The 11,501-nt window shown below is 36.6% G+C and overlaps 1 long non-coding RNA gene across 1 annotated transcript; it reads left to right on the forward strand.

Annotated features, from left to right (window-relative positions):
* The first annotated feature begins 1,637 nt into the window (after positions 1–1,637).
* On the forward strand, positions 1,638–11,231 carry LOC113612682 (uncharacterized). Its single transcript, XR_003429930.1, has 4 exons — positions 1,638–1,740; positions 4,148–4,320; positions 7,002–7,114; positions 11,185–11,231. It is a non-coding gene; the product is annotated as an uncharacterized LOC113612682 (long non-coding RNA).
* Positions 11,232–11,501: the final 270 nt, after the last annotated feature.

Consider the following 11,501-nt stretch of genomic DNA (forward strand, 5'->3'; position numbering starts at 1 on the left):
GGCCCTATCATTTACAACAGTATGACTGTAGGAGAGATATTACCTAACTTCCTGTAAGTGGGGAACTTTTTTCTCATATGATTAGTGTGAGAACTAAGTTAATACATACATACACATATATATGAATATAAATATTCATTTGAGTATTTATATACTTGAGAAGATATGTCTATTCACACATGAATATTTATATACAAATATGCCATCTGTTGTCTGTGGTATACACACACACACACACACACACACACACACACACACAGATAATTTGGACTATTTTACCAAACCATACATTGTAATTCTAATTCATAATCATTCTCATACTGATATCTTGTTTTATTTAATTATTTTTTTCTATATGAAATTATATAATTACAATATTATGTCTATACCATTATGATATATTAATCATTATATCACATATATAATTATTTTCTCTTGCTCTTTATAGCATATGCACATGAAATCAATCCTTAGCAGTCCTTATCTGTCTTTTTACTGTTTAGAATGATGTTTGACAAATAGCACAAAAGTACAAACTCAAATATTTCTTGAATTAAACAGTGCACATATATATGTAGAGAGAGAGAGACAAAGAGATAGCAAGAGAGAGACAGAGAATGATACAATTATATAAACACCTGGGCCAATAGCTATGCCATTTGTTGGTTAGCATTAGAAGAGGGCCAGGTTTTAGGGAAGAGTGAGAGTTTTGTTTTGAACCTGGTTTAAGTATTACTAAGGACAGGATTAAGAAGATATCAGTGATAGAGGGATAAAACTAGACATGAGTGCTGACACATTATTTAAAGAGAAAGAAATTTTAAGGAAATAAGACATCAACTGTGCAACAAGATGATGAGAATTCTAGTTAGAAAACTTTCCATTTGGTTTAGCAACATGGAGATATTAGCAACAGTAGTGATGATGGATTTGTAAGGGTGGAAGCCAGTTGAGAAAGGGTAAAAGAGTAACTGATAGATTAGGAAGTAGAAGTTGTTTGTAGAAAACATTTTCGAGAATACTAATAGAGAGCCAATCAATATGGCCATGGCTGGAGAAAGATTTTTTATAATGATGCTTTTAATAAAAAAGAGCTACACTGGTCAGTAAGGTAGAAACTGTTCACAGTGCCTATTGAGAACTGGAAAAATTGAGATGTGCCATAAATGTAAAACACATACCAGATTTTGCAGACTTGGTAAGAAGAAAATAAAGTAGATTGTTTCTTACACATATCTTCAGTGCATATCAAGGTGATAATATTTTTAATATGTTGAATTAAATAAAATATATTATGAAAATTCGTTTTTCATGTTTGTTTTTACTTTTTAATGTAGTTATATATGTGGCTTGCATGATATCTCTATTGGACAGGGCTGATGTATAATATATTTGAACGCCTAACTCAGTTGAAGGAGAAAGAAGAAAGGAAGAGGAAAATATTCTCTCAAATTCTCAAGACAAAGAGAAGATGAGATTGTGAACAAGGTAGACTGGATTTGATCTTTTTTTTTTTTTTTTTTTTTGCGGTACGCGGGCCTCTCACTGTTGTGGCCTCTCCCGTTGCGGAGCACAGGCTCCGGACGTGCAGGCTCAGCAGCCATGGCTCACGGGCCCAGCCACTCCGCGACAGGTGGGATCTTCCCGGACCGGGGCACGAACCTGTGTCCCCTGCATCGGCAGGCGGACTCTCAACCACTGCACCACCAGGGAAGCCCTGGATTTGATCTTTGAGAGAAGGTAGGGAATGCATATAGATACAGGAAGGCTTCTTGAATTATTGGGGGAAATTCAAAGGTTTATGTATGCTTCCTGTGTGTGATATTTGTGCCAGTGTTTCAGTAGATTGCTTTAATGTGGTTTGGATCCAAGATGCAAGCTGTAGTGGACATATACTAGGGTGGCCCCTCATGATTCCCATGCCTTAGTATTCACGCCTTTTATAATTTCCTTTAGGTGTGGGTGGGATCTGTGACTTGCTTCTAGCTAACAGAGTATGATGACAAAGTTGAGATTTTGCCAATGTAATTAAGATCGCCAATAAGTTCTGTTAGAATTAATCAGATGAACACCCTTAAAAGAAGCGCTGGGACCTCCTTGAGGTGAGATATTGCCCTTGCTGGCTTGATGAAGTAGGCTGTCATGCGGAGGATGCCCACTTGCCAAAGAACTGTGGATGGCCTCTAGGAACGTTAAGCATCTTCTAAGACTTAAGAGTGGCCTCCAGCCTAGGACTAGCAGAAAGCCAATGCCCTCAGTTACACAGTCACAAGAAAACGACTCTTACCAACGTGAATGATCTTGGAAGTGGATTCTTCCCTAGTTGAGCCTCCAGATGAGGATGTTATCTGGCTAATAACCTGATGGTAACCTTTTGAAACCCTGAACAGAGTAGCCAGGGAAGCCATGTTTGGACTCCTGACCCACAAATACTGAGAGATAATAAATGCAGATTGTTTAAAATCACCAGGTTGGTGCTCATGTGTAACACAGCAACAGAAAAATAATAAAAAGGCTTCTTCAATTAAACAGTTTGAATGGTGCGCATCAGAGTTCTACAGACCTGAGTTCTAGTCTGAGATGTAGTGTTTAAATATTTTTTAATCTATGCACTTCCCTGTTTTAGATCACTTTCTTCTTCTGCAAAACAAAAACAAAACATTCTGGCCTAAATTAAATCTTTATGATTATCTCCAAATCCAACATTCTATTATTGTTCAATTGGTAAATATTCAGAGAATAATTCTCAATGGTCATTTTCTACAACTTTCAGAGCCATATTAAAACTTGGCACTTAAACTTTTCTGCAACTTTATACCATCCACAGACATTGGCAACAGACATATAATGTACAAAACAGTGTGCACCAAAAGAATAAATATATAATTAATATGATAAAAATGTCATACAAATCCATTATTTAATTTGTATTTGGAAGTTTGCCAACAATGACTTCTGAAGATCTTTTTGGAAAGAAAAATCTACTGGTGTTTTATATTAATCTTAGATTTTTAAGTGCTTAAAAGCTTGAGTTTTCTTTAAAGTAAATAATACCTAACCATGAAAATGGAATATTATAGTAGGCATACAACAACATTTTCAATACAAGAAACAACTATTTGTGCCTCTCTAAAATTACCCAGCCAAACCTGTGTCACCTGGTAAAAATAAAAAACTGCTTCTCAGTCCTAGAAGTTGAGTCTGATTATGAAGAGACTCAGCTACTTTCTTCCCTTCTTATAAATGTGTCAAATTACAGATGAGCTTACATTTTAATAGCAAACTTATGGGAGGGTCTTAGAGTAAAATGTACACACACACTTCATAAAAGCAACTGGCAGATTTTGAAAATGAATGATGGTAAATAATAAACTCAAGATAGCAAGTATCTTGTAGGGTGGTACCGAGCACTATATTTATTCCTGTCAGAGTTAATATTTCCATTGATGATCTATAAAAATAAGTAAAGCATCCCACTAACCATATTTTCACGTGAAATTACATTGAAGGAACGCGTGGAGGGAAGAGAAACAGTGCAAAACAAATAGACTGTGACAAGATCATAGCAAACCCCTCTAGTTGTTGACAGTGTGAAACTTCAATCTAAGGGTTCTTCACACAAATCAGAGTAGAAATGAATGCCAGTGGGGTCAGCGATGATTTCATTATTTGGAGCTGAGATACGGAAAGGCATGTGAGAAAGAAATATTGGAATGTGTCAAAAGATGATTCATTATTGTACAAAAATTTAACACAAATATATTCAGGAAGAAATAGAAAGGAAACACAACAGTATGTTTTCTAACTTGAAAATGAACTGTAAAATTTGAAACAGTAGATCTGCAGAAATTAAATGGCCTAACATATGAATTTGTTTGGGTGGGAAAAAGAACCATGAGGCCTGAATTAGTCACAAAATCACTCCGTATGTCATCTGTTATATATAAACTAAAATAACAACATCATTTTTACATTGTGAATGAGGAACTGTTTCTGATAAGTGTAAAGCACATTTGGCACAAAGTTGGGTTCTTCTGGAAATAGGGTCTTTCTTGTGTTTATTCCTATACTTGAAAGCAAACATTGTACTTTCTTTTTCTTTGGGAAGTTAATATTTGTGATACATAGTTTCTTCTATCCTTCCCAGATATTTATAAAATAAAATTATACAACAGCATTTGCCCTCTTTCCAACAACATTACTCTACGAAACAATAACTTTTCAGGTACCGTTCATGAATGAATGGTTGCCTTCAGGAATTAGAAAAAGAGATACTTGGAATGAGGTGAACTCCATATTTTCCCAGCTATGCTTCCTAGGGTAAGTAGCTAAATTTCTCTGAACTTCTGTTTCCACAACAAGAAAATGGAAACTCAAATAAGTTAATTTTATCTGCAAAAGTACTGAATGCATATAAATGATATGTATATAAAATGTTATGGCAACTACATTTCATCCTATCCAGGCAAAAAATACATAAAGTGCTAGCCATCAATGGCTGGGCTGACAATTACTATCTCTATATCCAATGCATTTCCTTTTTTCATAAGCTGCTTCCATCTGCCTTCTATTGATTGTGTGAGCAAGTTGATTGTTTCCTCATACTCTCCCCTGCTCTTCCTCCATGCATCTAAAAGTTGTAGAACAACATGAGAGCCAAGAAAGCAGTTATAGAATTTCCCCCTTGAGCAAAGGTTTTTAAAGTTAAAATCTTAAAAATTGAAAGCAAATTAAAATCATAAAGATGAAAACATAAAACACCAATGACATCACATTCTTTCTTTAGACTTACTGTAGAAACACACAATCCAAACTTTCCTGTTTTGCAATAATCATCAAAATTGGAATTCAAAACAGGACATGTGAAGCAAGTTTTGTGAAACTATTATGTATTATTCCTATCATATTATCATATCAAACTTCTGTCAAAGTTTCTGATCATAGGTACAAGAAGAGATGGGGGAAAGGGAGATAAATGTTCTACTTCTTTTCTTCTACCCTTTAAGATTTAAATCACTTTAAGGTAAAGAAATAAAAGTTGTCTAAAGTGGCTTATACACAGTGATGAAACCAGACTAATTCTAATATATCCATGCATTTGAATCTTTTGCAGAGGGTTCATTAATCTTATATCTCTCTCATCTTTCTTTCTTATAATAGTATTTTTGACTAATATCTGTTCATGATTTACTCACTAACTGAATGTAGACATTGACATCTTTGAGACAAACAATCCTAGGCTGGTTGATTTAGTTACTTATTTGGCAATTATTTAATATTCCTAAACAGTTGTTCGCTTGTTAACAAAATGAAGATATTAATAGCTTTCAGTTTTAGATAAGCCAATTAAAGGTACAGGGTCTGATGAGCGGCATTGGAAAAAAACATTTTCATAGCCTTTTCTATTTAACTACATCAAATAAACCGATATAGTTAGAAACTGATCAAATAAACCTATAAAATCTAACCTTCAAAACAATGACTTATTTATTAGGAAGCAGTAGACGATGGGAGAGTACTGAGCCCCAGTCTTAACACTGGGCAGAATGGCCTACTGGTTGAGTGATAGTGTGACACCTAACTTCATTCCTTATCTTCCAACAAATAGGCATTAAAAATAAGTGGCCCCAAGGTAACCAAGCCATAGTCCAAGCAAAAGCACTGAACTTATCACCCGACACATAATTCATAAAGGAATACATCTACTCTAAGAGAATATGTCCACAGTTTGAGATTATCTAATAAGAGAAAAGTGGAAATTAGGAGATATTGGAAAATCATACATATTTTTTGCCTTGTCCACTGTTTTTCTTTCCTTGATAGAATCCAATGTTATTCTGAATATCTATTAAATAATTAGGTATTTTTATAAGGGTTGAACAACAACAACAAAAACTGCACTTGAAAATGAGAATAAAACTTTTGTTATCGTGTAAAGATAGCCATACTAGTAATATAAAGAGCAGGAACCAATAAGAAACTATTTATAAGGTAGTACAACCTTGAGCACTGGCACTTTGGCTTTTCATTATTTTCCTAAGGTGACCCACTTGGACCAACCTTAAGAATTGTACCCTCATAAAATAGATATTACCTTGATTACTATGCATGGAATGTCAATACTCATACTCCCACTTGCTATTTGTAAAGGGATAATAATCAAAACATATTTATTCTGAAGCTATAAAGAAGCATAAAGCTGGAATGCATGGTAAGGTCATTTTGTCTATTTTCTTTTTTTATGTGATTGCAATGAAAATAAATGACTAAAACTCTCCGTTTGAAAAACTTTAGAGCATATTTTTCACCTTTTTAAAGTAATGTCAAAACAATACCGCAGGAAAAAAATGTAAGCTTAAAAACATTTTTATGGTATGTGTGTTATAATTTGACTCATTTTTTCCCCATTGTTCTTAAAAAGAAGTTTTAATAATCTTCCAAAATTATTTTCCATTTTTAATACCCCCAAGTCCTACATATGCCATGTGAAAGAATTTCAATCTAAAATGGAACCAGAGAATATAAAATGGAAAATCTTCTACATGTGTCCTCAGGAAAACAAAACTTAAGAACTGAGGTACTGATTTCCCGTAAATGTCTGATTTACAGAAAACTGATAGTATTGGAATGTTCTTAAATGATAGGAAGTTGGTCAGGGAACCTTGGGAAATTTTGCTTATGGTTTCCAGAGGCATGAACAAGAAATGACTCTGGGTGAGTTGGTCTCGTAAATTAAGCTGAACTGAGCTCTGTTTGTGGACTGGGCTGGTTTTGTCTCCTCAGAAATGGTCTCCATTTGTTTTTTTATTTTAGCAGACTCTAACTGAACTCTCACTTCTTTATATTCCCTGTCCACAAATACAGCATATCCCAAATCCTCAATGACTCATCTGCAGCTTGCTACAGTTTATGTGTTCTGAACTGCAATTCTTCTGCTATTCCTAAATGAAACTCAGCTTTTTGATAATTTTGAGCTTGCCTCATTTTATCTTTTTCTTTAGGTAGACATTCCTTGGCACTGGAAGTGGGATCCAAAGGAGATGACCCCCAAAGGACAATGACCCTTGGAATTGTGTGAAGTACCCACACAAAAGCCCTTGAGCTCATCGCTTCTGTGAGTCATTGTCTACTTTTGGCTTGGTGATTCTCCTCTTAGATTCTGGTCTCCCTCCATTCGGTTGAGCTTTCTGACTTTGTTAAGGGTCTGTTTAAAGGTTTTATCCTTTTTGGTGAGTCATTGTTTGTTTTCTTGTAGGAAACATGCTAGAATTTCAGTGTAATTCCTTTGGAATGCTAGAGAGCAAAAATTAAAAATTCTGTCAGTGGGCACAGGTTGAGCAAGTAAATGCTGTTAGAGTGCTAGCCACCTCCCTTTAGAGACTTTGGTCTCTAAGGCAAAGACTTATGTGAGAGCACAAATTGGTCACAGACACTGGTTACAAATGTCAGGCCAGACTGACATTAGGTCATCTGCCAACTGCAAGACAATTTACATGTAACAAGGGACAACTGGTCACAGGTCTAACAACTAGGGCAAACGCTGTCTTCCAGGAGAAAAAAAGAGAAAGTATGTATCCCATGAAAGGCACACTGTAAAACAAAACATAACTCCCAATCCTGAGCACACCCATTAGGCTATTTAGGAATTCTGCTTTTGCTCTCAAGAAAACCTCTGAGATATGAGATTCCAGTCATCCCAGTGCTCTTCAGGGATCCTAACTGATTTTATGTTAAAAAATTATGGTCTCTCCTCATACGCATTTTTGACTAGATGGTCCAGTCTTACTAAAGATAACGTAGAACTCCAATGGCTGTTATGAAGAACTTTCAGTCTGCCCGAACATGATTTTCTCCAGACTAGAAAGACTGCGGCAATAGAATTAAACAATCTGAGTGGGATAACTATTTTAGTTGGTATCTAGAGGCTTCTAAATATATTCAGGATTTTAAAATTACCTCTTTGTAAAATATTATTTCTAAGTTAACTGAAAGAAATAAACAAAGGAGATAAACAGGCAGCTAAGGCCTCTTCCTTGGTGACATGAGCCAAGGTTCCCCTAAACCCATTATTCTCCCCTCTCTATATCCACCTTTGCCTTCTTCAAACCCCCTTTCTTTCTCTAGATTCCCTTCTTCTCTAGTGAGTAAACTTTACCAACTGAGCCAATTAAAACTTTCCCTTTTAAAATTAGGTCTTCTGGGGACTTCCCTGGTGGTCCAGTGGTAAAGAATCCACCTTACAATGCAGGGGATGTGGGTTCGATCCCCGGTCAGGGAACTAGATCCCACATGCCATGTGGCAACTAAGCCCGTGTGCCACAGCTACTGAGCTCTCACACCTCAACTAGAGAGCCTGTGTGCTGCTAACTACAGAGCCTATGTGCTCTGGAGCCCATGCATCACAACTACAGAGCCCACGTGCCCTGGAGCCTGCATGCCGCAACTAGAGAGAGAAAACCCACGTGCCGCAACTAGAGAGAAGCCTGCATGCTACAACAAAAGATTCCGCATGACTCAACGAAGATCCTGCGTGCTGCAACTAAAGACCTGATGCAGCCAAAAATAAATAGAAATAAATAAATAATAAATAAATCTTAAAAAAATTAAGTCTCCTGAGGATCCTGTTAAACCATTAATTAATTTTGTTCCACGGACCAAAGCGGAACTTGGAGCTATACTAAACTATTTTCCCAAGGTAACCGGGGATCCTCATAGATTTGCCAAATCAGTATTATAATTCAAACTTAACCTGATTTCTCCGATCTTTATCAGTTAATCCACATGCTTATTGGAGGAGGTCAAGCCCAGCATTGAATGAAAACTGTTTATTGGGAAAGCCCCAAACAATCTTTGAAATTCCAAGTCAGTCAGACAATAGCTCTTTTATATGACCAAGCTCCTGCCATACCCCAAGGCTACATCTTGCCATCCTGAGGGCTTTCCATAAGCCAGTACATGGGAACAAAATTAACACATGCACCCAAAAGCCTGTTGAATCTATTCATGATTACTACAGCAGAATCCAAATGTTTTTAAAGAAAATATGGACTCCCTATATACATTGCATCTAGCAGGGTGGCCTTTATTTCAATGTTTTAGTTAAAACAGAGATCTATCTCTGTTAGTCAAGAGAACCCACACAAAATGAAAAATAATGTCCACCCTGAACTTGTCAATGTAGCTAACCAGTTAACCCACACCCCAGAAGATGATTCCAGAAAAAGGGCAACTAAAATTTTACATCTCCGACTTCAACAGATGGAATCTCCCAAGCAGACTCTTCCTAACTGATTTTGTCATTATGGTTAAAAAAAAAAAAAAACATAAAACAAAACATGGCCATTGGAAGAGAGACTGCCACAAATTTTTTTTAAAGTCTAGACAATTACAGCTTTCCAAGACCCAAGGGTCAAACTCATCCCAGTGATGGGATGAGTTTTCCAAGACCCAAGGGTCAAACTCATCCCAGTGATGGGACTCCAAAGAAGCCCATAGACTGTTCCCATTCTACCATTAAATAGACTGGGGAAACTACTCTCCAGATCCGGTAAAAATCCCTTACATATCAATTGACACAGGAGCTACTCTATCAGTTCTCAACCCTACTACAAATAAACAGTCCCTTCAAATAGTGGGGAGTTCAAATTAACCACAATGTGTCTTTATTTCTCAATCTATACCCTTTTGTTTGGGACCTTTGAAAGATAAACACCTGTTTTTCCTCAGTGATTAGGCTCCTGTTCATTTATTAGGATGAGATTTCCGAGAAAAATATCATGCTGCCGTTTCTTTCTCTTGAAAGAGAGAAATAAATCTTGTTAAAATCTCTTGAATTTAAGTCCCTTGAATCTAAGCCCCAAGAAAATCCAAACCTTTTCTCTCTCACATATACTTTACAAGCCATAGAAGAACAAATTTCAGGTACCTCTCTGTTATTAAATTTAGTGTCTCCTAGTCTATGAGCAAAATCTTCCACAGACATAGACAGAATTCATATTGCTTTTCACTATGTTAAGATCCAAGTCAATCCCTCAAAACCTCTCTCCAAAATTAATCAATACCGTATAAACAAAGAAGCTTTACAGGGCATAAGACTTATCATAGATAACTATAAAGCACAGGAACTTATTATCCTTTGCAGTAGTCCTTGTAAAACCCGTTTTACCTATAAGAAAACGTAATGGTCAAGAATAAAGATTTGTTCAAGATCTCCATGCAATACACAACATTGTTATTCCTCACCATCCTGTTGCTCCTTATCCCCATACATTATTAGCATTATTCCCTACTGAAAGCAAATTTTTCATCGTGATCAATTTATGCAAGGCATTGTTCAGTATTCTAGTTGATGAGGCTGGCCAATATATTCTTGCTTTTACCTTGGAAGGACAATATATCTGGACAGAAATGGCCCACCGTTTTTCTAAAGGTCCTTCTTACTTCTCACAAAATTTAAATGCTGACCTCGATGATACAAAAATTTCTGGAGGCTCTACTATACTACAGTATGTAGATGATTTACTTCTCTACTCACCCTCTCAAGCCTCCTCACAAGAAGACAGATTTCACCATTACAGCTCTATCCAATATTTAGGATATTTAATATCAGAACAAGGATAACACCTAGATGCTGATAGGTTTCATGGCATCTTGAGCTTCCCAAAATCTAAAACCAAATGTCAATTATGAGGTTTTCTTGGGCTAGCTGGTTATTGTCACAATTGGATTCCAAACTTCTCTTTAATGGCCCAGGCTTGTATATCTTACTAAAAACTATTAAACCTGACCCTGTTATCTGGCAAAACCAAGATGATCTAGCCTTTAAAATCTTAAAGGAAAGCTTAATAAATCCTCTTGCCCTTGGATATACAAACTATAAACTACCCTTTTTTCCTTTTTGTTTATGAAAAAGAGGGTAATACCCTCAGAGTACTTACTCAAAACATGGGGGCTACCACAACATCTAGGCTATTACAACCAACAATTAGATCCCACGACCCAACGTTATGCTTATGCCTTAGGGCTACACCTGCTACTGCCTTTCTGGTAAAGGCCACTAAGGAAATAGTCTTAAGGTCCTCTTTGACCATCTTTGTACCTCATGCTGTCAAAGCTCTCTTGAACTCATATCATTCCCAACATTTTTCAGCTAGCTGTCTTACTTCTCATGAAATTCTCTTGCAGGACCGGCAAGATGACAGAGGAGTAAGATGTGGAAATTACCTTCCTCCCCACAAATACATTAAGAATACATCTACATGTGGAACAGCACCTACAGAACAACTACTGAATGCTGATAGGGGACCTCAGACTTCCAAAAAGGCAAGAAAATCCCCACGTAACTGGTAGGGCAGAAGAAAAAAAGAAAGAGGAAAGGAATTGGGATGGGACCTGCCCCTCTGGGAGGGAGCTGTGAAGGAGCAAAAGTTTCCACACACTAGGAAGACCATTCACTGGCGGGGACTGCGGGGTAGTTCTGGAACCTCAGAGGAGAGCGCAGC

Source organism: Aethalodelphis obliquidens, unplaced genomic scaffold, assembly GCF_003676395.1.
Source record: "Aethalodelphis obliquidens isolate GAN/ISIS:26980383/991018 unplaced genomic scaffold, ASM367639v1 scaffold80, whole genome shotgun sequence".
In the NCBI taxonomy this organism is placed as follows: Eukaryota; Metazoa; Chordata; class Mammalia; order Artiodactyla; family Delphinidae; genus Aethalodelphis; species Aethalodelphis obliquidens.